This window comes from Schistocerca serialis, chromosome 8 (genome assembly GCF_023864345.2).
Source record: "Schistocerca serialis cubense isolate TAMUIC-IGC-003099 chromosome 8, iqSchSeri2.2, whole genome shotgun sequence".
Taxonomy (NCBI): Eukaryota; Metazoa; Arthropoda; class Insecta; order Orthoptera; family Acrididae; genus Schistocerca; species Schistocerca serialis.
The window spans coordinates 272672648-272698274 of record NC_064645.1 but is presented as its reverse complement, the minus strand read 5'-3'; the positions used below and the strand labels follow the sequence as shown (position 1 = coordinate 272698274).

The window sequence follows — 25627 nt, the reverse complement described above, 5'->3', positions numbered from 1 at the left end:
TTCCATGCACCCATAGATGGGGAGAGGGGGTGAGGGGTTACACACCTCAGCATGCACATGCAGTAGAGCTAGTTAACAACTGATTACAGAATAAGTGCAACAACTACTATTTTCTCTTATATTACTGTCTTTCTACCCTTGTTTTCAGAAGTAAGTGTGCACCTATACTTAGCTCCTATTTTGCTTGTAGTTCTGAGCTTTAGGTCAAATATTTGTATTTTCTTTCCACTCTTGATAACAGTTTTCTTTGTGTTCCCGACAGCGTCCACAATTTCATTGCAAAAATGAACCAAAATTGTTATGATACGTGGATGTTAATGCAGGATATGTTGCATGTGAAGTTGTTCTTTTGAGAAATCACAAAGCTGACCATTATATATGGATCGTAATATAGCTTGGAGTAGGAAAACCCGTGTGCATGTGTGTGTATGCGTCCGTGCATGACGCAGTACATGCTCAGTTTGGGGAAGGAAATTGGTGGTGTGCTTTTCAAAGGGACCAACCTGGCATTTGCCTTAAATGGTTTAGCAAAAATGTGGTAAATGCCAATCTCAGTGGCTGGACGTGGATTTGAACCACCATCCTCCCTAATGCGTGTCTATTGTACACCTTGCTTGTTTATAGGGTTTGCTGAATTAAATTGCTCCCAAGGTCCTTGTGTCACAAGTGGTGAATATTATGAAAAAAAATTGATTATCTTCCATGCTGATGTAGTTATTTGCTTCCCACAAGAGCCACTACTTAAGTTCCACAATGAATTCTGTTGTGTAGCAAAATGACCATAGACATTTGGTTAGGCAAACAAAATGACAAGATTATAATGCCACATGTATTCTATTGGTAGCATGTCACAACACCCCCACCTCCCGCTCTAGTAGATTCTGCAGTTTTTACAGTGTACTTCATATACAATTTAGAAGGAACTACTTCCAATGCAAGTCATTTGAAAAATAATGATTTTAGTTCCACAATGTTGCTGATAAAGGTACTATTGATCTGAAAGATATTTAAGTTCTCTGTTTTGTTTGTGTGCCTATCAATAACTCAGCACCTCCATTATTTGGTGAGTTCTACCCTCACTCCTTAAATTATTTATATTCTACCAAGGCCTTTCCATTACCATGTATGTAAGAAGTGTGGTAGTCTTCAGCTTTAAGGATTAGCAATTCATTCTGAATGTGGAAGGTGATACTGACAGTAACTAATGTCACCTGATGACAGAATAAGACAGTATACGAAGTGGGACAAGAAAGTAATGAGACTGATGTGAAAAAAAATGTTGCTTACGTGAAAAAAAATGTTGCTTACCATTTTAGTCAAGTTTAGTGTAGTCTCCTTCAAAGGAGTTCCCTTCTGATTGCACACACTTTTTCCAGCACTTCTGCCATTGATGGTAACATTTCTGGAACTCATCTTCTGTAATATCCTCCAAGACCCTCATCACAGCTTTTTGGACATCTTGTGTTGTTTAAATATGGTGTCCCTTGACTGCCTTTTTGACTCTTGGAAATAGAAAAAAGTCACATGGAGTGATATCAAGTGAATAAGGTGGCTGTGGTAGTACTGAAATTTGTTTTGAGATTAAAAATTGTATGGGATGCAGAATCCAATTATCAGCAATGTTGGCATGGACACGAAGAACTCTTTTACGAAGTCTTTCTAAAATTTCTTTGTAGTAATATTGGTTAACTGTTTGTCCAGGGGGCACCCACTCCGACTGATGCTCAGTTCTTCCGCAATCATTTTCACGGATAATCTTCGACCAGATCATACGAGTTCACGCACCCTGGCCAAGTTGACATCCATCCGTGAGGTTGATGGTCTTCATCTTCAACATTCGTTCTGCCTTCACTAAACATTTTTGCCAACGAAAAACTTGACCTCTTGGCATAACCTCCTCTCCAAAAGCCTTCTGAAGCTTACCGCAAGTTGTCGTCATGTTTTCACCAAATTCAACGCAAAAAGAAATGGCATACCATTGTGCAATATTATGCGGTTCCATTTCCATGACGAGAGACACAAACACGTGTTAACTTATTAGCACAACTCACGACTGAGCAGTTGCATCGATGTGCCGCTTGGACTAGAAACAGCTTATAGACCAAGGTCAAAGATATTGTGCCTACGCAAGCCTGCAGGGTTGACACATCTTGCAAAGAAAATATCAGTCTCATTACTTTATTGTTGCACCTCGTATAGGAAAGACCATTGCAGAAGCCAGCAGCTTAGTCATCCAGAAGTTTAGTCAACCAGCATACATGTTTGAAACACCGATTTTATAGTTGTTTTAGTGTTTCATACTGCCATGGGCTAACACTTCAAAGGATTTTTTTCCAAATTGACCCTGGCAGTGAAATCCTGCATGCTCTTCTCTACTGGTTTATATGGCATGTAATTATGTGTCAAACTGTGACAAAAGTTTACAGAGGTTATATATGTTATATTAAAGCTCATAAACTCTAACAAAAATCTTCCTCAATTGAAGGTAAGACTGACTGACCCCACTTTCTTTTTAAAACTGTTTGAAAGCTTTGGTTTCTATTGAGAAAATGACTTATGACCCAATGATTTTTGTTAATTCTGTCAACAGAGGATAATTGTGTATTTGGCAACTTACCTAGTGGCCAGTTATTTTTCTATGAAATGCAGAATTATTTCAGAAAGTGTTCCACTAATCATTTTGAACAAAGGATTTTTCTTGGTACTCTATCCCTCTCTGTCGTTTAACACCATAAGCGACTATGTCAAGTAATAGAAGGCGTTTCTCGAAGCCATTTTTGCAGCCCAAAAGCACTGCATTCCTTCTGTGGCCAACTGTATTCTCTTCTCTGTTCGGCCGCTGTTTTGCTCTTGCTCATCGTGGGAGCCCTTAAAGTTGTTGGTCAGTGATCTGTACTTTGATATATTAAAGATGTCCTGATCCAGCCTATTGCTCTACAGGTCCTTCGAAACTTTCTTGGAAGGACCTCAAGAGCATTTGTTGGTATATATAAAGTTCTACTTATTTTTGGGAAAGAAATCTCCTGATACATGACAATAGAGACAGTAATTATCACCAAGGTGTTGTCAGATTTTTTAAGTAGAGAAAGAACTGTGGTAATCTTTAATCTATTGTAGAACACCAACCTGTATGCATCCATATGAACAGTATATAAAAGTGGTTGTAATATGTTTGCTATTTTTTAAACATAATTTAATAGGCCATACAAATATATCAACATTGAACATTTTAGCTATGTAATAGGTAATACAAACTCAACGACAGCAACTTACAGCACTTGAAATATATACATTTTATCTTGGGATTTCTTGTAGGCCAACTCAAAGCTGCAGCTAGCCACAAATTTAAGTCCATTTCTCTGGACTCCACTGACAATTTACAATGACACTCTGGAACACGGGTCCCTTGAAAAATGGATATAAGGAAGAGTCTGAGGAATAGAATTAGGTTTGAGTCCCCAATTTGCCACAGACATTTGACAAGCTGAATACTCTGCTTAACATAGACATTTGATTCCTTCAGCTGTTATTTTCACTAACACTCCCTTTTCTAAGCATGCATATTTTATCATTTTTCATGAGGACTGTAATAAATTTTCAGATTTCTGTGGCTGCCATCACTTTCCTGGACTGCACATTTCTCTCCAGACATGAGCCATATATACCTGGGCTAAGTTTGATTGCCGTCATGCTATTTACAGTCTTAAATGCTTTTTAGAATTACATACAAACAGTGAGGAACCTAAGGTTGGAGGTTACCCAGGAATATATCCTTGACATCTCCAATTTCATATCTTGTCATTTAGAGGACTGATTAAAACATGTGCGGGTTTCACACCTTATGGAATTCTCAGAGCCAGAGGTCATGCAAAAGTTCTGCAAATCCATCCACTGACTTACGTGTTGCAATGTATCTAGCTTAATGTAATCCAACAGATAAAAAACCTACTCACCAAGTGGTGGAAGAAGAACATACATACAAAAAATATGGTGTACGCAAGCATTTGGAGCCAGGGGCTCTTTCTCCTGACAGAAGGGTTGAAGGGAAAGGAAGAGGGGCGAAGGAAAAGGACTGGTGAGGTTCAGGAAAAGGTGTGGACTTGGGAAAAGTCACCCAGAACCCTGGGTCAGGGGAGACTTATCACATGGGATGAGGAGGAAGAGAGTTTTCTTCTCATTCTGTCTGGTAAGGCTCCCCTGACCTGGGGTTCTGTGTGACTTTTCTGAACTCCACCGCTTTTTCCTCACCCCCCTTCCTTCCCCCTCAACCCTTATGCCAGGAGGAGGAGCCACTGGCTCTGAAAGCTCGCATACACCATATCTTTTATATGTGTGGTTTCCTGCCGCATTGGTGAGTAGAATTTTTATCTATCCAATTAATTATAATTTCAAAAATTTATTATTTTCATTGACTTATCTGGTCTGTGTTATAAAGTTAATTTCAGTCACACTTTCAAATCTGTTGATGTATTTTTTATGTTCTATTATTCCAATTTTTTTATCTTTTAGAATGGCTATTTCTTCCCCTCTCTTATCATTACACACTGGTTCCCTTTTTATAAGCCAAAAGTAAGGATATTATAATACATAAATACCACGCTGGGAGGAAACAGAGGAAGGCTGAGGAAAGTTAGAAAGGAGGGCCGGTCTTTCAGAACTCAATTCTGTTCACATGAGTTGGGATCCCCTCAGCCTGTTGTCTGAGTGACCTGCTTCTCCTTTCTAATCTTTCTCAATGCAGCCAACTTTCCCTATGAGGAAGGAACTAACAGTCTGGAATGCAAAGATTTTTATCTACTTTTTATATGTTTCTATATAATTTAGGAGTAAACAGGTACATAAATAAGACTGATAACTACACACACACGCACACACACACACACACACACACACACACACACACACACACACACCTCTACAGCTACATTTTCCCAGCCGCAGCCGAGTACACCATCTTGACTGGGGTACGGGATTGTGTCAGATAGAATGGATGAGTGGCACAAGGAGGTGGGAAGAGGGAGGGAGGATTGGGGAACAGCGAGTGACTGCTAGGAGGGAGACAGAAGGTGTGAGGGATAGGAATGTGTGAGGTAGCAGGAGCACAGGATAAGAATATGACGGATACGAATGTTATGCTCGAGTTCATGCAGCAGAAGATGGTAATGATGTGAAGGAGTAGACTATGAGACAGTGACAGAAAGAGGATGGAGATCTTGTGGCTACAGGGTGTGGATGCAGGATGAGTAAAGTTTGTGTCCTGGGACAGTGTGCTGGCAGACGTGAGGCAGGAGGCTATCAGAGACTCAGGCCTGGAGGATTGTGGGAATGAAGGATGTGTTGCAGGGACAACTCCCATCTCTGTAGTTCATAGACTCTGGTGTTATAGTATTGAGGGAAAGAGTCCAGTTGGCACAGGTTGTAATGCAGCCATCGGAATAGATGATGATGATGATGATAATGATGATATTTGTTTTGTGGGACACTCAACAACGTGGTCATCAGCGCCCGTACAAGGTCCCAATTTTTACACAGTCCATTTTCTTTTCACAATCCAATCTAGTCACTCTCACAAATGATGATCATGATGATGATGACGAAATGATGAGGACAACACAAACACCCAGTCCCCACGCAGGGAAAATCCCTAACCCAGCTGGAAATTGAACCCGGGAACCTGTGATCCAGAGGCAGCAATGCTAGCCCCTAGACCATGAGCTACAGACATTGGAATAGAGCATGTTGTTCTAAGCAGTGTGCTCTGTCACTGGATGGTCTTGACCACAGTTTGGTGAAATACATTAATGTCTGTGGAAAGCTGGTTGGTGGGTGGTTTTTTATCAGTCTTTGACTGGTTTATGCAGCCAACTAGGAATTCCTTGCCAGTGCGAACTTTTTCATCTCAATAGTATAACTTGCAATCTACATCCTCAACTATTTGCTAGCTGTATTCAAATCTCTGTCATCCACTACAGTTTTTTCACTCTACAGCTTCCTGCAGTACATGGAAGTTATTCCTTGTCAATGATTTCCACATATTCCTTTCCTCTCTGATTTTGTGCAGGACCTCCTCACTCCTTACCTTATCAGTCCACGTAATTTTCAACATTCTTCTCTAGCACCATATCTCAAATGATTTGATTCTCTTCTGTTCCTGTATTCCCACTTTCCACATTTCACTACCATACAATGCTGTGCTCCAAAAGTAAATTCTCAGAAATTTCTTCCTCAAATTACGGCCTATACTGGATACTAGTAGACTTCTCTTGGCCAGGAATGCCCTTTTTGCCAGTGCTAGTCTGCTTTTCACGCCCTCCGTGCTCTATCCATCATTGATTATTCTGCTGCCTAGGTAGCAGAATTCCTTAACTTCGTCCACTTGGTGGTTCCCAATTACAATCTTACATTTCTTGCTGTTCTCATTTCCATTATTTCTTATTACTTTTATCTTTCTTTGATTTACTCTCAGTCCATATTCTGTACTCATTAGACTTTTCATTCCATTCAACAGATCCTGTAATTCTTCTTCACTTTCACTCAAGATAGCAATTCTCATCGGTGAATTTTATTACTCATATCCTTTCACACTGAATTTTAATCCCACTCTTGAGCCTTTCTTTTTATTTCCATCACTGCTTCTTCGACACATAGATTGAACAGTAGGGGCAAAAGACTACATCTCTATTGTACACAATTTTTAATCTGAGCACTTTGTTCTTGGTCTTCAACTCTTATTGTTCCCTCTTGGTTCTTGTATATTACCCCTGTGGGCACCCTCCGTCAATCTGCTGTCATCAACTTCTCTGACGTACGATATTTATGTTGTTATCTACTGTATACGCCTCACTATTTGTTATATCTGTACCTCAGATGGAGCAGCCACAAACATCTTCACTGTAACAGTGACTAAATTTTGGGTTTTCATGATAATTAATGTTAAGTTTTTGCTCTGTCGATCACCATTCATTTGTTGCTGCGTTAACAAAGACACGATAGTTAATATCTTTGGATGCTACTTATTAATTACTAATACACACATAACTATGGAAATCACTTTAGTTTTTTTATTAACAACATTCAATAATAATTAAATGATCGTGGATGATTGCATTTCGTATAGAGGGAAAAGGAGGGTTGATCCTACAATTGCTCTCAGCAATTATGGCAAGTAAAATGACTGGTATTTTTATTGTTCATCACTCAAAGATATTATAGCAAGGACTATGATCCTTTACTATACCTTTACTATACTACAGTAAATTTTCTTGCAATTCAGCAAAAGTGCCCTGATCCCTTCCATAGTATATCACACAGAAATGCCTGCTATATCACATGCCGCAGCTACGCAGACTTATTCAGCACAGACAAGAGAACTAACAATACCCGTGCATGGTTTATACAGCAGAATTTAGAAACAAAAGTAGCCACGTTAAACTGTCTTTGATTTCCCTGAACCACTACTTTGCTGCGCGCATTATTCTGATGAGAGATTACACATTGATAATTTTAATTAAAACTTTTTTGATGCTATTTATTATTATCAATATTATTGATCACCTCTCCCCTATATGAAAATAAGCCTGATAATACTATAATTAATTAAAAGAATGGTTATATCCCACTTTTCCAGCATCTAACTTAATTTTCTCAGAATTTTGAACACCTTACACCATTTTATATTGCCAAATGCTTGTGACAGCCAGAGCGAGAGCACCAGCAGCAGCGAGTACTGTTTGTATAAAGCGTTTATTTTGCATTTTGTTTACGACCATCCACTAAGGAAGGGATTCTATTTGTGTTTATCTGCTCTGCATAGTAACTAACAGTTCTTGATAAAACTTTACGTAGTTTTCGTGTTAGATTTCTTAGTGTTTTCTTGATCGTTTAGAACAGAAAGCGCCCTAAAACCGTCTTTTGTTTGTTTCGCAGCCGTTAGCCACTAGTCACTTGAATCAGCAGTTGTCTTGTGACAGCCAGAGCGAGAGCACCAGCAGCAGCGAGTACTGTTTGTATAAAGCGTTTTTGTACTTATTTGCTGCGCTTAGCTTTTAAATAGTTTTTCTGGGAAAACCTAGCGTAGTTTTCGCGTCTCGTGTTTCAGTGAGTGTTTCTTGATTATCAGAGTAGCTCATCAGAAGATTATCTTGGGAATTTGTCACCGTATAGAGTAGGGTAAACATAGTCATGTGTAGGGACTGTGGTTGTTGTGAGCGGACGCAAGGAGAATTGGCCACTCTTCGGGGGCAGGTGGAGGCTTTGTCTGTTAGGCTCATCGAGCTCGAGGCGCAGGCGTCGGCTCGTAGTGGCGTTGGGGCAACTGTGGTGAGACCTATGCCTACTTCGGTGGCCTTGGAATCACATGGAACCCCTGATGTCGCTGCGTCTTCCGGCAGTGAGTATCTTACCGGTCAGCCATCACTCCAGGGTGAATGGCGGACAGTGGTGGGCTCGCGCGTGCCTGGCCGAAAGGCAAAGGTGGGATCTGGCCGCGTGGCAGCTGCCTTACCCCTTTCCAACAGGTACGGGGTGCTTCCTAGTGGTGATGACATCGTTTCCGAGCCACCACAGGATGCCTCGCCTGTTGGGCCAGTGGCCGATTCTCCGGCAAGGTCCCGACAGTCACAGAGGGCGGGCCTATTAGTTATAGGGAGCTCCAACGTTAGGCGGGTTATGGAGCCCCTCAGGAAAATAGCGGGTAGGTCGGGGAAGAATGCCAGTGTGCACTCAGTGTGCTTGCCGGGGGGTCTTGTCCGTAATGTGGAGGAGGCCCTTCCGGCAGCTATTGAACGCACTGGGTGTGACCGGCTGCAGATAGTAGCACATGTCGGAACGAATGACGCCTGCCGCTTGGGTTCTGAGGCCATCCTTGGTTTCTTCCGGCGGCTGGCTGATTTGGTGAAGACAACCAGCATCGCACGCGGAGTGCAAGCTGAGCTTAATATCTGCAGCATAGTGCCCAGAGTCGATCGCGGTCCTCTGGTTTGGAGCCGTGTGGAGGGTCTAAACCAGAGGCTCAGACGACTCTGCGACTATAATGGTTGCAAATTCATCGACCTCCGTTATTGGGTGGAGAACTGTAGGGCCCCCCTAGACAGGTCAGGCGTGCACTACACACCGGAAGCAGCTACTAGGGTAGCAGAGTACGTGTGCACACGGGGGTTTTTTAGGTTAGAGGGACCCCCCCTTGGGCGAAACGATAAAATACCTGACGGCTTACCAGAGAGGACATTATCATCGTTGATAAAGAACGTCCGTCCTCAGAGACCAAAAACAGGAAAAGTTAACGTAATATTGGTGAACTGCAGGAGTATCCAGGGCAAGGTTCCTGAATTAGTATCTCTTATTGAAGGAAATAGTGCGCATATAGTATTAGGAACGGAAAGTTGGTTAAAACCGGAAGTGAACAGTAACAAAATCCTAGACTCAGAATGGAATATATACCGCAAGGATAGGATAAACGCCAATGGTGGAGGAGTATTTATAGCAGTAAAGAATTCAATAATATCCAGTGAAGTTATTAGCGAATGCGAATGTGAAATAATCTGGGTTAAGTTAAGTATCAAAGGTGGGTCAGATATGATAGTCGGATGCTTCTATAGACCACCTGCATCAGCAACCGTAGTAGTTGAGCGCCTCAGAGAGAACCTGCAGAACGTCGTGAAGAAGTTTCGTGATCATACTATTGTAATAGGGGGAGACTTCAATCTACCAGGTATAGAATGGGATAGTCACACAATCAGAACTGGAGCCAGGGACAGAGACTCTTGTGACATTATCCTGACTGCCTTGTCCGAGAATTACTTCGAGCAGATAGTTAGAGAACCAACTCGTGAAGCTAACGTTTTAGGCCTCATAGCAACAAATAGACCGGAACTTTTCGACTCCGTGAATGTAGAAGAGGGTATCAGTGATCATAAGTCAGTGGTTGCATCAATGACTACAAGTGTAATAAGAAATGCCAAGAAAGGAAGGAAAATATATTTGCTTAACAAGAGTGATAGGGCACAAATCGTAGAATATCTGAGTGACCACCATCAAACGTTCATTTCTGAGGAAGAGGATGTGGAACAAAAATGGAAAAAATTCAGAACCATCGTCCAGTACGCCTTAGATAAGTTCGTACCGACTAAGGTCCAAAGCGAGGGGAAAGATCCACCGTGGTATAACAATCATGTACGAAAGGTACTACGGAAACAAAGAAAGCTTCATCATAGGTTTAAGAGTAGTCGAATCATAGCTGATAAGGAAAAGCTGAACGAAGCGAAAAAGAGCTCAACGAATTCGAACATAAAACATTGGCAAACAATCTAAACAAGAACCCTAAAAAGTTTTGGTCATATGTAAAATCGGTAAGCGGATCTAAATCCCCTATTCAGTCACTCGTTGACCACGATGGCACGAAACAGAGGACGACCGAAGAAAGGCAGAAATACTGAATTCAGTGTTCCGAAACTGTTTCACTGCGGAAAATCGTAACACGGTCCCTGACTTCAGCCATCGCACGGACGTCAAAATGGAAAATATTGAAATAAACGATATCAGAATTGAAAAACAACTGCTATCACTTAGTAGCGGAAAAGCATCCGGACCAGACGAGATACCCTTAAGATTCTACAGTGATTATGCTAAAGAACTTGCCCCCTTTCTATCAGCAATTTATCGTAGATCGCTGGAAGAACGTAAAGTACCTAGCGACTGGAAGAAAGCGCAGTTCGTTCCCATTTTCAAGAAGGGTCATAAATCAGATGCGAATAATTATAGGCCTATTTCGCTTACGTCAATCTGTTGTAGAATAATGGAACATGTTTTGTGTTCTCGTATTATGACGTTCTTAGATAATACAAATCTCCTTCATCATAACCAACATGGATTCCGCAAACAGAGATCATGTGAAACTCAGCTCGCCCTATTTGCCCAAGAAATTCACAGTGCCGTAGACACTGGCGAGCAGATTGATGCCGTATTCCTGGACTTCAGGAAGGCATTTGATACGGTTCCGCACTTACGTTTAGTGAAAAAAATATGAGCTTACGGAATATCGGACCAGGTTTGTGATTGGATTCAGGATTTCCTAGAAGAAAGAACACAACATGTCATTCTTAACGGTTCAAAATCTGCAGATGTAGAGGTAATTTCGGGAGTACCGCAGGGAAGCGTGATAGGACCTTTATTGTTTACAATATACATAAATGACTTAGTTGACAACATCGGTAGCTCCGTGAGGCTATTTGCAGATGACACGGTTGTGTACAAGAAAGTAGCAACATCAGAAGACTCGTACGTACTCCAGGAGGACCTGCAGAGGATTAATGCATGGTGCGACAGCTGGCAGCTTTCCCTAAACGTAGATAAATGTAATATAATGCGCATACATAGGGGCAGAAATCCATTTCAGTACGATTATGCCATAGGTGGTAAATCATTGGAAGCGGTAACGACCGTAAAATACTTAGGAGTTACTATCCGGAGCGATCTGAAGTGGAATGATCACATAAAACAAATAGTGGGAAAAGCAGGCGCCAGGTTGAGATTCATAGGAAGAATTCTAAGAAAATGTGACTCATCGACGAAAGAAGTAGCTTACAAAACGCTTGTTCGTCTGATTCTTGAGTATTGCTCATCAGTATGGGACCCTTACCAGGTTGGATTAATAGAAGAGATAGACATGATCCAGCGAAAAGCAGCGCGATTCGTCATGGGGACATTTAGTCAGCGCGAGAGCGTTACGGAGATGCTGAACAAGCTCCAGTGGCGGACACTTCAAGAAAGGCGTTACGCAATACGGAGAGGTTTATTATCGAAATTACGAGAGAGCACATTCCGGGAAGAGATGGGCAACATATTACTACCGCCCACATATATCTCGCGTAATGATCACAACGAAAAGATCCGAGAAATTAGAGCAAATACGGAGACTTACAAGCAGTCGTTCTTCCCACGCACAATTCGTGAATGGAACAGGGAAGGGGGGATCAGATAGTGGTACAATAAGTACCCTCCGCCACACACCGTAAGGTGGCTCGCGGAGTATAGATGTAGATGTAGATGTAGATGCTTTCTCCATGTCGACAACTCCTATGAGCATGTCATGATTTTTCTTCACTCTCGACATTAAATGCTGCACAGAAATTGAACCAGAGATGGTGTTGTGACAGTGCCACGACATTCAAAAGTGCCGCTACGCTAGTACGCGAACACGGCGATAGAGGCGCTCCGCAGCTCGGCCGAGCGCGGGAGCGCCACCTGGCTATGAACGGCGCCGGCCGCATGTCACGGCAAGGCAGTCGAATGACAGATACGGAGTTAGTAACATGTAACCCGCTAGTGTTTCTACTTTTGTATATCCACGCAATTTATTAGTGATTAAAGGTTATAACACTTTTTGGCGACGAGGTCAGATATTTTTTTCCTGCATTGTGGAATTGTGTGTTCGTGTCGGGGCAGACATGGAACAGCTTATGCAAGCGCTCATTGAACAACGAACACAGCTGATGGCTGCTATTCAGGCACAACAAACACAGCTGACGGCTGCTATTCAGGCGTTGTCGACGTCGCTTACTCATCGTCTGTCTTCCTCTTCTCCGCCTCTGTTCCCTCCTTATGACGAGGCCGCTGAAGACTGGGAGGATTATGAGAAGCGTTTGCGGCAACACTTCTTGGCTTTCGGCGTTGTCAACGCTCCTATGTGTAAGTCGTTATTTCTCTCTTGGATTTCCCCACGGATCTATCAGCTGCTATCTCAGTTAGCCCCTCTGCGGGAACCTGCCTCTCTGTCCTTCCAAGAAATGTGTGACTTATTGTCTAACTATTACCGAAAAAACACCCATGTCGTTGCCGCCCACGTGACGTTCTACCGGTGTCATAAACAGCCCCATCAATCTTACCGGGCTTGGGCGGCGGAACTACACGGTCTGAGTCGGAAATGTCAGTTTGTCACGGACACTCATCATGAGTCTTACGCTGATTCAATGGTTAGGGACGCTATTTTACGGCTTGCTCCTGATAAAGAAGTTCGGCAACGTGCCTTACAATTGCCAAACCCGTCGTTGTCAGAAGTTCTCAGCATCGCTCAATCGTTTGAAGTGTCTCACGCTGCTGGTGCGCAAATAGACGCGTGGTGTGATGTAGGCGCTGTACAATCCACTTTCGACACGGACAATTTGCCTGTTTCACAGGGAAACGACGATGTGGCGGCGGTGCACTCGCGTCAACAACGTCGCGTTGGGCCGCCACGCTCGCAGCGAAAACAGCAACCACAGAAGCAGGTTTGTTCCGCCCTTCCTTCTTGTCCACGTTGTTTCGTACAGCATGACAGAGCCGCGTGTCCAAAACGTTGGGCCACGTGTAATTCATGTAGGAAAAAAGGCCACATTGCTTCTGTGTGTCAGTCCCCTAAAGTTCCTATCGACGAGGACGAGGCATCGGACATGGATGTTAACTGTGTGCTTTCTCAAACAAATAAGTTGTTTGTTACTGTTCGTGTTCTGGATAAAGACATTCGCATGCAAGTGGACACTGGCTCTGCAGTAACTCTCATTAATTCTCGCACGTATTTGGAGTTGGGCTCCCCTCCCTTGTCTCCAGTTACACGAAATCTACGAACTTATAATAAGCAGAAAATTCCTATCGTTGGCCAGTTTGATGCTTCCACTGCCTACAAGTCTGTTGTTAGGCCCCTCACGTTTTATGTGGTGGATCATGCGGCCACTGAAAACCTGTTCGGTTATGATGCTTTCCAGTTGTTCGGGTTCTCCATTGATGATGATGTGCACCTCATATCAGAGGACATTCCATATCAACAGCTGGATGGCTTGTGTTCTGAATTCTCGTCCGTGTTCTCTGCTGGTCTGGGTCGTGCCAAGGATTTTGAAGCCCACATTACTCTTAAACCTACAGCTCGCCCTAAGTTTTTCCGGGCACACCCTATTCCAATGGCGTTGCGTGCACCTGTCAAAGCTGAGATGGACAGGTTAACAGCTTCGGGGATTCTCCTTCCTGTTACCTCCAGCGAATGGGCATCGCCCATCGTGGTGGTTTCTAAACCAAACGGGAGTCTGCGATTGTGTGGTGATTTTAAAGCCACTGTCAATGCTCAAAGCCTCATTGACACTTATCCTCTTCCCCGTCCTGAGGAGTTATTTCCCAAGCTCGCTGGGGGCCAGTTCTTTTCCAAACTTGACTTATCGGAGGCGTACCATCAGTTGCTGTTGGATGCATCTTCCAAGGAATTTCTCGTCATCAACACTCCTTGTGGGTTGTATCAGTACCAGCGGTTACCATTTGGCGTCGCTAGCGCGCCAGCCATTTTTCAGCGGTTTTTGGAACAGCTCACGGCTTCCATTCCCGGCTGCATCAACTACCTGGATGACATTGTTGTCACGGGGGCCTCCACTGAGGAGCACCTTCGCAATTTGCGTTCACTGTTTCGGGTTCTGCATTCAGCTGGGTTGAAGTGCAATCTGGATAAGTCACAGTTCTTCCAACCCTCCGTTGTGTATCTTTGTTTCCACTTGTCCCGTGAGGGTATACGTCCTCTACGACAGCACGTTGCGGCCATTACCGCTCTACCCCGGCCGTCTACGGTCAAAGAACTTCAGGCGTTTCTAGGCAAGGGTGCTTATTATCACAAATTCATTCCCTCCGCGGCGGCGGTGGCTCATCCTCTGCATCAGCTGTTACGCAAAAACGTTCCTTTCTGTTGATCCGCCGAGTGTGAACAGGCTTTTATCCGCCTGAAGGCTCATTTGCAGTCGGCGCCTTGTCTTGCCACATTCCGTCCGGGTCAGCACTTGGTTCTGGCGACTGATGCGTCACAGTATGGCCTAGGGGCTGTTCTCGCCCATCGGTATGAGGATGGGTCGGAACGACCCATCGCCTACGCTTGCAACACCCTCAATGATGCCCAACGGCGTTACTCTCAAATAGAAAAGGAGGCACTCGCTATCATTTATGCTCTAAAAAAGTTCAGCGTTTTTTGTATGGTTCTAAGTTTCACCTCATCACCGACCACAAGCCGCTGGTCTCTCTGTTCAGCCCCTCGGCGTCGCTTCCGGATAAGGCAGCTCACCGCCTGCAACGTTGGGCCTTATACTTGTCTCGTTTTCACTATGAGATTCACTATCGCCCCACGGCCCAGGACGCCAATGCTGACGCATTGTCGCGTTTGCCGATGGGCCCCGACCCGGTTTTCGATCGAGATGAACTACTCTGTTTCCACATTGATGAGGAAGAACGTCGTGCGGTCGAGGGTTTTCCACTTACAGGTTCGCAGGTCGCGTCGGCTACTGCGCGGGACCCGGTCCTGCGTCAGGTGATCGGATTTCTCGGACTAAGTCCCTGGCCCGCAGGCACGTTTATTGGCCCGGTATTGATTCGGACATCGCCCACATGGTCGCTGCGTGTGATCAGTGTGTTCAACAACTGGCTGCGCCTTGTCCTCTGCCCTCTCCGTGGCCTGATCCGGCGCAGCCGTGGGAACGGGTGCACGCCGACTTTGCCGGCCCCTTCCTCGGCACTTATTGGCTACTGTTGGTTGAAGCCTTCTCGAAGTTTCCGTTTGTTGTTCGATGTCCGTCGCCCACCACTGCGGCGATGACGCTGGCTTTGTCCAAAATCTTTGCGCTAGAAGGTCTTCCATCCACGATTGTCACAGACAATGGCCCTCAGTTCTCTTCGCAGGCCTTCCGTGATTTTTGTACTGGACAAGGGATTCATCATGTTACAGCACCGCCTTTCCATCCGCAATCGAATGGGGAGGTCGAGCGCCTTGTCCGCACTTTCAAAAGCCAAATGAAAAAATTCCTTAGTGACGCTCTGTTGCAATTTCTGAGTTCTTATCGCTTCACGCTTCTGGGTGATCGCAGCCCTGCTGAACTCTTGCATGGCCGGCAACCGCACACTCTACTGCACTTGCTTCACCCTGTCAGGCCTTGTACTGTGTCCCCTAGTGCGGGAAAATACCCCGTGGGGGCCGACGTGTGGGCACGGGGGTATGGATCTCGCCCTAAATGGATTTCAGGGGTGGTCCAGGCTCTTCGCGGCCGCCGGCTTTGTGAAATATGTACGGACGACGGCATGGTTGTTCGCCATTACGACCAGATGCGCCCACGAGTGGTGGCCATGCCGGTACCACCGCCCCTTCTTTCGTCTCCACCAGCCCGAGAAGCCAGTCCTCTCGCTGCTGCCGATCTTCCGGGCGTGTTGCTGCTGCCGCCGTCGCTACCGCTTCCGAGTATGCCGGCACCGGCCCCAGTCGCGACGCCGCCTTCTCCGGGCCCCATCTCACTGGAGCACACCCCCAGGTCCACGACAGCTATGGATGCTGCTCCGGAGTTTCCACCCATCATCTCGTCCAGGAGGCGCGTTCCACACGCAAGCTTCCGTCCTGGACATTTTCGACCATACTCTCATGTTTCTCGGGGCCTCCCAAGAGGCCATGGATGTCTCCGCACTGTCCATGTCTCCAAGGAACCAAGTGTTTTTTTTTTTCAAGGGGGGAAAAGTGTTGTGACAGTGCCACGACATTCAAAAGTGCCGCTACGCTAGTACGCGAACACGGCGATAGAGGTGCTCCGCAGCTCGGCCGAGCGCGGGAGCGCCACCTGGCTATGAACGGCGCCGGCCGCATGTCACGGCAAGGCAGTCGAATGACAGATACGGAGTTAGTAACATGTAACCCGCTAGTGTTTCTACTTTTGTATATCCACGCAATTTATTAGTGATTAAAGGTTATAACAGATGGTATATGATGACTGCTTTCAAAGGAGACCCTGCCTCTGATGGGTTAGGATAGGTCTGTGACGGGAATGAAGTAGGATGTCCTGGGTCATTGTACTGAATAGGTATTGTGCCTTGGTCTTTCAGAAAATAAGGCACACTGGGCAACGGGATGGAAGTGGGTGTGGCATAAGAAGGGACCAGGATATTACATAGATCAAATGGGCAGTGGAATATTACTTTGGGAAGGACTGTGGTAGGATGTTCTTTATTTCCAGGAATGATGATAATTAATTGAAGCCCTGGTGGAGGATATGGTTCAGTTGTTCTAGTACGGTTCAGTTAGTCTAGTTCAGAATAATATTGGGTGATGCAGGAGGTGCTCCCTTGTATCTGGTTATTGGGTGTAGTGGGAAGATTAGGGACGCATTAGGATTTGGCGCAGGAAATCTATCTGTGGGTTGGGTTTGTGGGGTGGTGAGAGCTTACTGGGCCAGAGAATTCGTGTGGAGTAACAGTATGAGAGTAATTTTTCAGTATGGAAGCGGTAACAGTTGCCAAACTACAGATATTGTTGATGGTTAGTGAGCTCAATATATGGAAAGAAATTTGGATGAAATTGAGTGTGAGTCGGTGGGATTGAAGAGTACTAGGTGCAGCAAATGGGAAAGGTGTCAAGGTTATGGAGGAACAAGGATAAGGTGTATTGGTCCTGGTTCCAGATCATGAAGATATCATCAGTGGACCTGAGCAAGACAAGGTGTTTGGGGTGGCTAGAAAGGTTTCCTCTACATGGCCTAAAAACAGGTTGGCGATTTGGGGGGGGGGGGGGGAGGGGAGGAGGACATGAAGGTACCTGCGACCATGCTGCGGATTTCTTAGAATATCTTCCCCCTCACCCCCTCAGAGGAGAAGTAGTTATGAGTAAAGTTGTAATTAGTTAGGCATTAAGCAGATGAGGTGGTGGGTTTATGAGTGGGAAGGACTTTGAGAGAGGCAGTGTTCGATAACTGCAAGCCCATGAAAATGGAATATGTAGGGAGGTGGGGTCAACAGTGACGAGTAGGAATCCATGTAGTAATAGGGTGCTGATGGCTGAAAGCTGGTGAAGGAAATGGTTCATATCTTTAATGTGGGAAGCTAGGCTAGCAGCAAATGGTTGGAGATACTGGTCAACAAGATCAGAGATTCTTTCAGTCTGAGCACAGAAATCAGTGACAATGGGACATCCAGGACTGTTGGGTTTATGAATTCTGGGAAGCATGTAGAAGGTGGGTATTTGAGGGTGAGGAAGGAGATGGATTCAGGGTAAAGATTTTGATATGGGCCTAATGATGTAAGCACAGATTAGAGGTTATGGAGGACTTCTGGAATGGGATCACTGTAGCAGGGCTTGTAGGTGCAGGAGTCAGACAGTTGGCAGATGACTTGTGACCAAAATCTGGCCCTTATATATCATCACAATAATAATGATAAAGGTACACATTGTTCGAAGTTCAATTTACAGAAAGTACAATTAAACCTTAACTCATTAATTAACTGAATACATCAAAAAATTACGTCTATATAACAGTTTCTTCTACTGCAAGAGTTAGGCCAAATTATTTGTTTAAATCACGAAATTAACAAATATCATTATGCAAACAATGCTTTTGAGAAAACTGTTAATTACTTTGGAATTAATTCAGGGCTTATCATTATGCAAACAATGATTTGACAAAACTGTTAATTACTTTGGAATTAATTCAGGGCTGGTTTTGCTAACATGTTTTCAAATAGGGCCAAATAGATACTTTAAGAATACAATTAGTTGTTCCTCCAAACGTTTATAATTAGTACAGAATTTATATTTGTTTATACACCAACAATAGAATTTAAGTTACGAAACAATTACTGATTTCTCCCTATAATGAAAGTATTAACTAGGAACAGTCTAAATAAATTAGAAACTAAATTACATACATAAAACTAAGCACAAAATTAGATCTGGTGTTATATTCTTTAAAACTGAGGGTCAACTTTCCTCTTTCATGAAAATGCAGATTAAAACTTACGTATGTTTATGGTACTTAGTTCAAACTGAAAAAACGAATTTAAGGAGGCAGATAGCAAAACAAGAGGGGAATTAAAATTATCCCAGCTTGCTTCATCACAAGGTGAAACATTTCCATTGCTCCACAGTCCAATTTCAAAGATCTCATGCCCACTTTGGATGTAACTGGCAATGTCATTGGGTGAATACAGGAACAAGTAGGTATTGTTTGTGGCAGACTCCCATTTTTAACAATGCATACTGAATGATACGCTCCAAAACACTTGTGCATGGATCGGCATTGTACCAGATCGCCACCTATTCTGCTTTACAGAGCAAGAAAGCCTATGAACTGTATGTTCTGTGATGAGAGAAGTGGACATCTAACACTTTGTCATACCTACTCGTGATTTCTCCACCTGTCGACCACTTTTCTTAGATGGTTGTAACAGTGGTATATGAGCAATTGATCCATTTCTATGATAATTGTAACAAGATTTCAGGCCATAACAATCTGTACTTTGTCAAAGTCACTTCTATTGGTGGACTTTCCCATTTGCAGTCCATATCTTGCTAGAATGCTTTCCCATTCATTTTTACTCTGCTTATATACTTACCTTACCATACTATGTGGCTACAACACCACCAGGCAACATTCAGTCTTGTAGGGACCAGTGGTCCTAATGTTTTGGCTTATGAAATGATGTGGCACAGTGGTTAATATAACAAACCCACATTGGTGAGAAGCAGAATTAAAATTCCAATTATGTTTCCTGAAGTTTACACATATAATTCTGGGTGCATCATAGTTAATATAATGAACTCACATTAAAATTCCAATTATGTTTCCTGGAGTTTACACAAATAATTCTGGGTGAATGCTGGGATGTTTGCTAAATGTTTCCACACCTTGTTCCCTTCTTCATTGTTTTCCAATCTGAGCCAACATCCTCAATATGGCATTAAACTCTAATCTTACATCCTTCTTCCTAGTCAAACAGCTTGAAAACTACAATTTTAGTTCACATCTACATCCACCAGTGAGCAAAGATATGTTAGTGTTTTTGTTTTAGGCAGAGAGTATATTCCTGTTTTAAGTTTTCAAAATATATGCCTATACCATCCAAACCAAGAGAAATGGGAGAGAGCAGTGAAGGAAAAAAGTAAAGGTGTACAAAGGTGACAGGTGTATGAGAAGAAAAGTCATTCTGAGTGGGAATAAAGTGACATCCAAATGTTTAATTTACTAGTATGAGTGGCATACAATAAGTAATGCAATACTTTTTTTTCCTTTCAGTTTTGTTGAAAAAATGCACAATTTGTTGTGGGACATGGTGGAATATTCCTGCCTTTGCCCCTATAGTTTCAAGGAGTTCTGATATGTAGTGGCACTACATGTATTTTTCAAAATGGCATCTGTAACAGACACACATTACTAGCGGAGAGCTGTCATTGAGTTTATTTTCGCAGAAAACCAGAGCATGTACTTGCAGAATTCCAACAGAAGTGTTGTCTGTGGCAAAGTCTCATGTTTAACAATGTGCACTGAATGGTACGCTCCAAAACACCTGTGCAAGAGTCAGCTTTGTATAATACCTGCCACAGATCACCACCTGTTCTGCTTTACAAGGCATGCAAGCCTATCATTCTAACAGATTTATGGTTTCTTTGTGCTGGAGGATAACTTCAGTAAACCTCAACATTACATCTGAAAGAAAGTATGCATTTCTGTTCTAATCAAAGATGCCATACAATCATTATAATTGTCATACCTAAGGTGCACCTCAGAGCTGAGTGGTTAGTGTAGCTAACTGCCATTCAGAGGGATTGCCGGTGAACAAAAGCACAATGAGTCACTGGGTGAGGTGCCTGTCATCATTGCAGCAAAATTGCACAAATCTGTCTGACCTACCACATGCCAGCCAGCTGCACACAGTCGTTGCTGTGAATCCTGCAGTGTTGGAACATGCAGACACTCATTCGAGGTGATCGATGGATCACTTTCAAACACCTCGTTGCTCAACTTGATATCTCTGTTGGTAGTCTTGACACACTCATCCAGCAGCTGGAGTACTCAGAGGGATGTGCACACACTGGATTCCTTGCCATATAACAGGAAACTGTATAGAGCAATGAAGGACCATCTGTGCAGAATTTCTTGCACATTAAAAGGCTGACCATGACAATTTTTTTGACAAACATTGTCACAAGTGACGAAACATGGGTTTATCACTTCAAACTGGGAACAAAACAGCAATCAATGGAGTCGCACCACACCTCCTTTCATTTGAAGAAAAAGTTCAAAGCCACACACTCAGCCAGTAAAGTCATTGTGACATTCTTCCCTGAAGAAATTATTCTGTTTGATGTCTTCCCTCGTGATACAATATCAGTCCTGATGTGTCTTCTTCTAAATGACAAAGCAAGGCCTCACACAAGTCGGCGCAGCCCAGTGGAACTCAAGAAAGATGACTGGACTGTTCTTCCTTATCTACCACACAGCCTAGATCTCGCACCTTGTGGATTTTATCTGTTTGGCCCAATGAAGAATGCACTACGTGGGAAGCAGTATGTGGATGACAGGAAGATTACTGATGAAGCAAGACATTGGCTCTGACATCGATCAGTAAAGTGGTACCACAGGGGCAGACAGGCCATCACAGTAAGGTGGTATGAGGGTATTGCACTGAGCAGAGATTAAGTTGACAAATGTGGTTTTGTAGCCAAAAGAGTGGGGAATAATATGGTGTACCAGAATCCTGAATAAAACTAACCTGCTCTCAGAAAAAAAAATGGTTCGCATTACATATGGTATGCCCCTCATACAAAGATGATTGTACAATTTATTTGTGTGCGGCCATGTTCTCCAGGTAATTACTCCAACATTGTCCAGGTTGGAATGAATAAACTTTTTCTAATAGGAGTTATCATTGTAACAGATTTAATGTCTTCTTTGAGCTGGAGGGTAACTTCAGAAAACTTCAACATTAAATTTGAAAGAATTGTACGCATTTCTTTTCTAATCAAAGATGCCTTACACTCATAACTGTTATATATAGGGTCTACCTCGTAGATGAGTGGTTAGTGCGACTGACTGCCATTTGGAGTTCTTAGATTCAGTTCCGAGCACTGACAGGGATTTTTACTTGGTGGAGGGGTGGGGGGGGGGGGGGGGGGGGATGAGTACACTCGGCCTCGTGATGCCAACTGAGCTACTTGATTGAACAGTACTGACACCACAAGCCAGCGGAGTTAACTTTTTTACGTAAATGATACAGTGCAGGATTTGTAAAGCAATCAACAACTATATATACTGTTTGTCAAACTTTTCCTAACAACTGAGCCCCTAGTTACAGACGGGCAAAAAATATCGATACATGTAAAAAAATCAATATTTTTCCATAATAATATCAATATATGGAAAATTTCAAGGCCAGGGCAAAATCAGATAACAGCTGAATTATGGAAGTATGCTAGCAAAACTGCAATTTTCTTACTCCAGAAACTTTCTGAGGAGATATGGAAGAAAGGAATCATTCCACAGGAATGGAAAATGGCCCTGATACATCCTCTTCACAAAAAAGGTCCTAAATCTGATCCCAACAACTGCAGACGGATTTCCCTAGTGCATGTGACCTACAAGATATTGTCCAGAGCTTTACTAGAAAGAGCAGAATCTCAGTTGGATTGCCAAACTGGGAAGTATCAAGCAGGGTTTAGGAAAAGAAGATCCTGCCCTGGACAGACCTTAAACCTCAGAAACATTTTAGTATATAAGAAGCAGAGGGCGAAACCATATACAGTGACTTTTGTAGACTTCCAAAAAGCTTATGATTCCATAGATAGAATGTTGTTCAATATTTTGGAGGAGTTTAGCTTGGACAGGAAAACTCTAAACATCATCAAGGAGACGCTCACAAATACATCCTCTAAAGTCAGATTCGTGGGTGAACTATTGGAACCTTTAGAGATCAGAACAGGGGTCCGACAAGAGGATGGTCTCTCACCCCAGCTGTTTAACTGCGCACTCAAAAAAGTTGTGCAGGAATGGAATGCAAAAACGAGAGGGGCAATAAGACTTGGACCAAGAAACAAAGGAATCACAATTACGTGTTTCTCATTTGCTGACGACATGGTGCTGCTTGTGTAAACATGGGAAGAAGATAAAGAACAAATTGCCAATTTACAAGGGCATGCAGGGAAGATAGGACTTAAGATTTCTTATAAAAAAGTGAAGATTGTGAGGAATATACTAGATACTCCTATGAGAATTAAAGGAGGAGCTCAAAAAATAGAGGTGGTTAGGAGTTTCAAGTACCTAGGGGAATGGACTGAATGGAACAACCTCGAAGGGAAAGCAAGAAGGACCAAAATGGAACTAGCTTTCCAGCAAACCAAAAACACACACAATAAGAAAGCCCTCGCTTGAAACACCAAAATAAAGCATTATAACGCAGTAATTAAGATGGAAGCACTCTATGCAGCATAGACACTAGTCATGGCGAAGAAAGGGCAAATGGAGAAATTGGAAACCAAGGAGAGGAAAATTTTGAGGAAGATCATGGGTCCCAAATTCCAAAATAACAAAGAAGTTATCTATAGAAATGAAGCCATCTATACAAAGTTGGAGAGACTCTCGGAAACCATGAGGAAAAGGAGGATTGATTTCTATGGACACATACTCCGAATGAATCCCAGTAGACTAACTAAACAAATCTTTGACTTCTTTTACAAAAAAAGGACCAAACCCAATCAGTTTAAAGAAGAAGAAAAGGATTTGAGAGGACTCCAGATTGCCGAAGTCATGTTAAAGAATGATACAGCCACGACCGTAACCAAAGACAAAACTAAGAGGTTCCAAGCTAAGATCAACGCCAGGAAACTGATTCAGATATCAGAGGACGAAAGAAAGAAGAGACCAGATAGAATGAAGAACTATTAGGAGAAAAAGAGAACACAAGCAACTAACAAGTGATTGATCTGGCGTACCCCAAAGATGGGTGATTTCTTGGGGGGGGGGGGGGGGGGGGGAGGAGAGAAATTGATATATATCGCTAATGTCTAAATTATGGATATATCGATTAAATATTGTGTGTTGAAAGTGATATTTTTTACTGTCCATCTTTTCTCGACTCATAGGCACTATAGTTCTCATTGGCAGATTTCTTGCCCATTCCAACTACTACCAATCTTTGAAATCCAACAGTAAATGTCCTACAATGGGCTTAATTTAATTTCATATTCACTATTACAAATGTGCACCAGATCTGAACTTGAATGTATAAGTACTGGATATCCATGAAAGTGTTACTTCTATGTGTCATTTCTACCATCGCAAATGATACTTATGAGATGCAAAACAAACACGTTTGGTGACAGCACTGTATGAGAATACTAAAAATTACCACACCCTGTTCCTTACCCCCTGAGTGCCTGGATCAAGAAAAGAGGACACACTGTAAAAGTGACATAGACTTGAAACAGAAGTCACACACACTTACTGCACTGGTATTTACTGGAAAATTGAGTCTTGTTGTCTGAAATGTTCCATGCACAGAACACATATCAGAAGTGTTTCACTCCTAAGACTTCTCTCGTGTTGGCAAAGGCCAACACATCAATATTTAAAAATAACGATATTTTTGACTTGATAATATCACTGTCTTTTATATATGTATGTCGATACAATACATATATATCGATATTTTTAATAATTTGCCCGTCCCTACCTCTATTCCTGAATCAGCAGAAGTTGATACTTGCATGTTGCTGCAGTTTCACAGAATGATAAACATGCAGCTTCTAGCTATCTGCACACACTTCACACCTTTTGTTTTGGGTGTAATTGTTTACATAATACTACAGTCACACTGAAGGTCATGAATGACCCACAATTACGAATATTAGTTTTTAATTTTTAGACAAAGCATTACATACCAGACATTTTTGTCAGTTTTCAATTTCTTTGCACACATTTTCCCATCATTCTGTACATCTGAAAATTTTCTTGTGGTAGAAGTCCATTCTGCCTGCCTGGATACACTGATGCATCACCTTCTGGGTGTTTGACAGCACTTCACAGCTGACAGTAGTCGTATGGTGCCAAATTGAGACTTTAAGGAGGTTACACAGTCCCCCTGCCCCCAAATGTTTTAATTTTCTCCACAGTGAAATGAGTAGTGTACGGCTGCATGGTATAGGGTTGCAGGATAATCTTCTTCCCAAAGCATTTGTCATGCAGTGCTTCAAAAATATTTTGCTGGCAGCATTTATGATCTGTCCTGGTTAAAGAAAATCAACCAGAAGATGATTACCATAACTTTCACAACAGATCACACTGTCCTTGTTTTCTTTTTTGATGGTGAATTCAAATGGTGCCATTCCATACTCTCACATTCTGTTTGAGGCTCATAATGACTTTCATAACTTTCCACAACACTCATAAAAACACTGTCTCCTTCATTCTGAAATAACTGAATACAGCTTTGAATAGTGGTTCTTTTCTGAACCTTATGTCCTTTGGCTCATAAATGAAGGGTGCAATGAGCACAAACTTTCTGATAGCCCAAACTTTGAATTATTTCTTGCACTACGCTACATTCTACTCTGAGGGTTTTTTGAAATTTGATTCACAATGAGACGTACAGCACTTGAAGTGTACTCATCAACTTTTCACTTGTCGCATACCATGAAGACTGTTCAAGTGGTAACCTGAACATATCTCCATATGCACACTGAAGTTGGAGATAAATTTCAGCAGCAGATTTTTTCCTCTTGAACAAGGTATTCAATAACAGCATGCTGTTGAAAATTTTGTGGTCACTTGAGAGAGGTGGTCATTCATTTAATTGCTGGAATAGCAGTTATAACAAAGGACTGACC

General features: G+C 42.9%; 1 protein-coding gene across 1 annotated transcript in view; it reads right to left on the bottom strand.

The window, feature by feature from the left end:
• Positions 1 to 25627, bottom strand: part of LOC126416784 (reticulon-4-interacting protein 1 homolog, mitochondrial-like) — a 172061-nt gene that overhangs the window by 26117 nt on the left and 120317 nt on the right. The window lies entirely within an intron of this gene.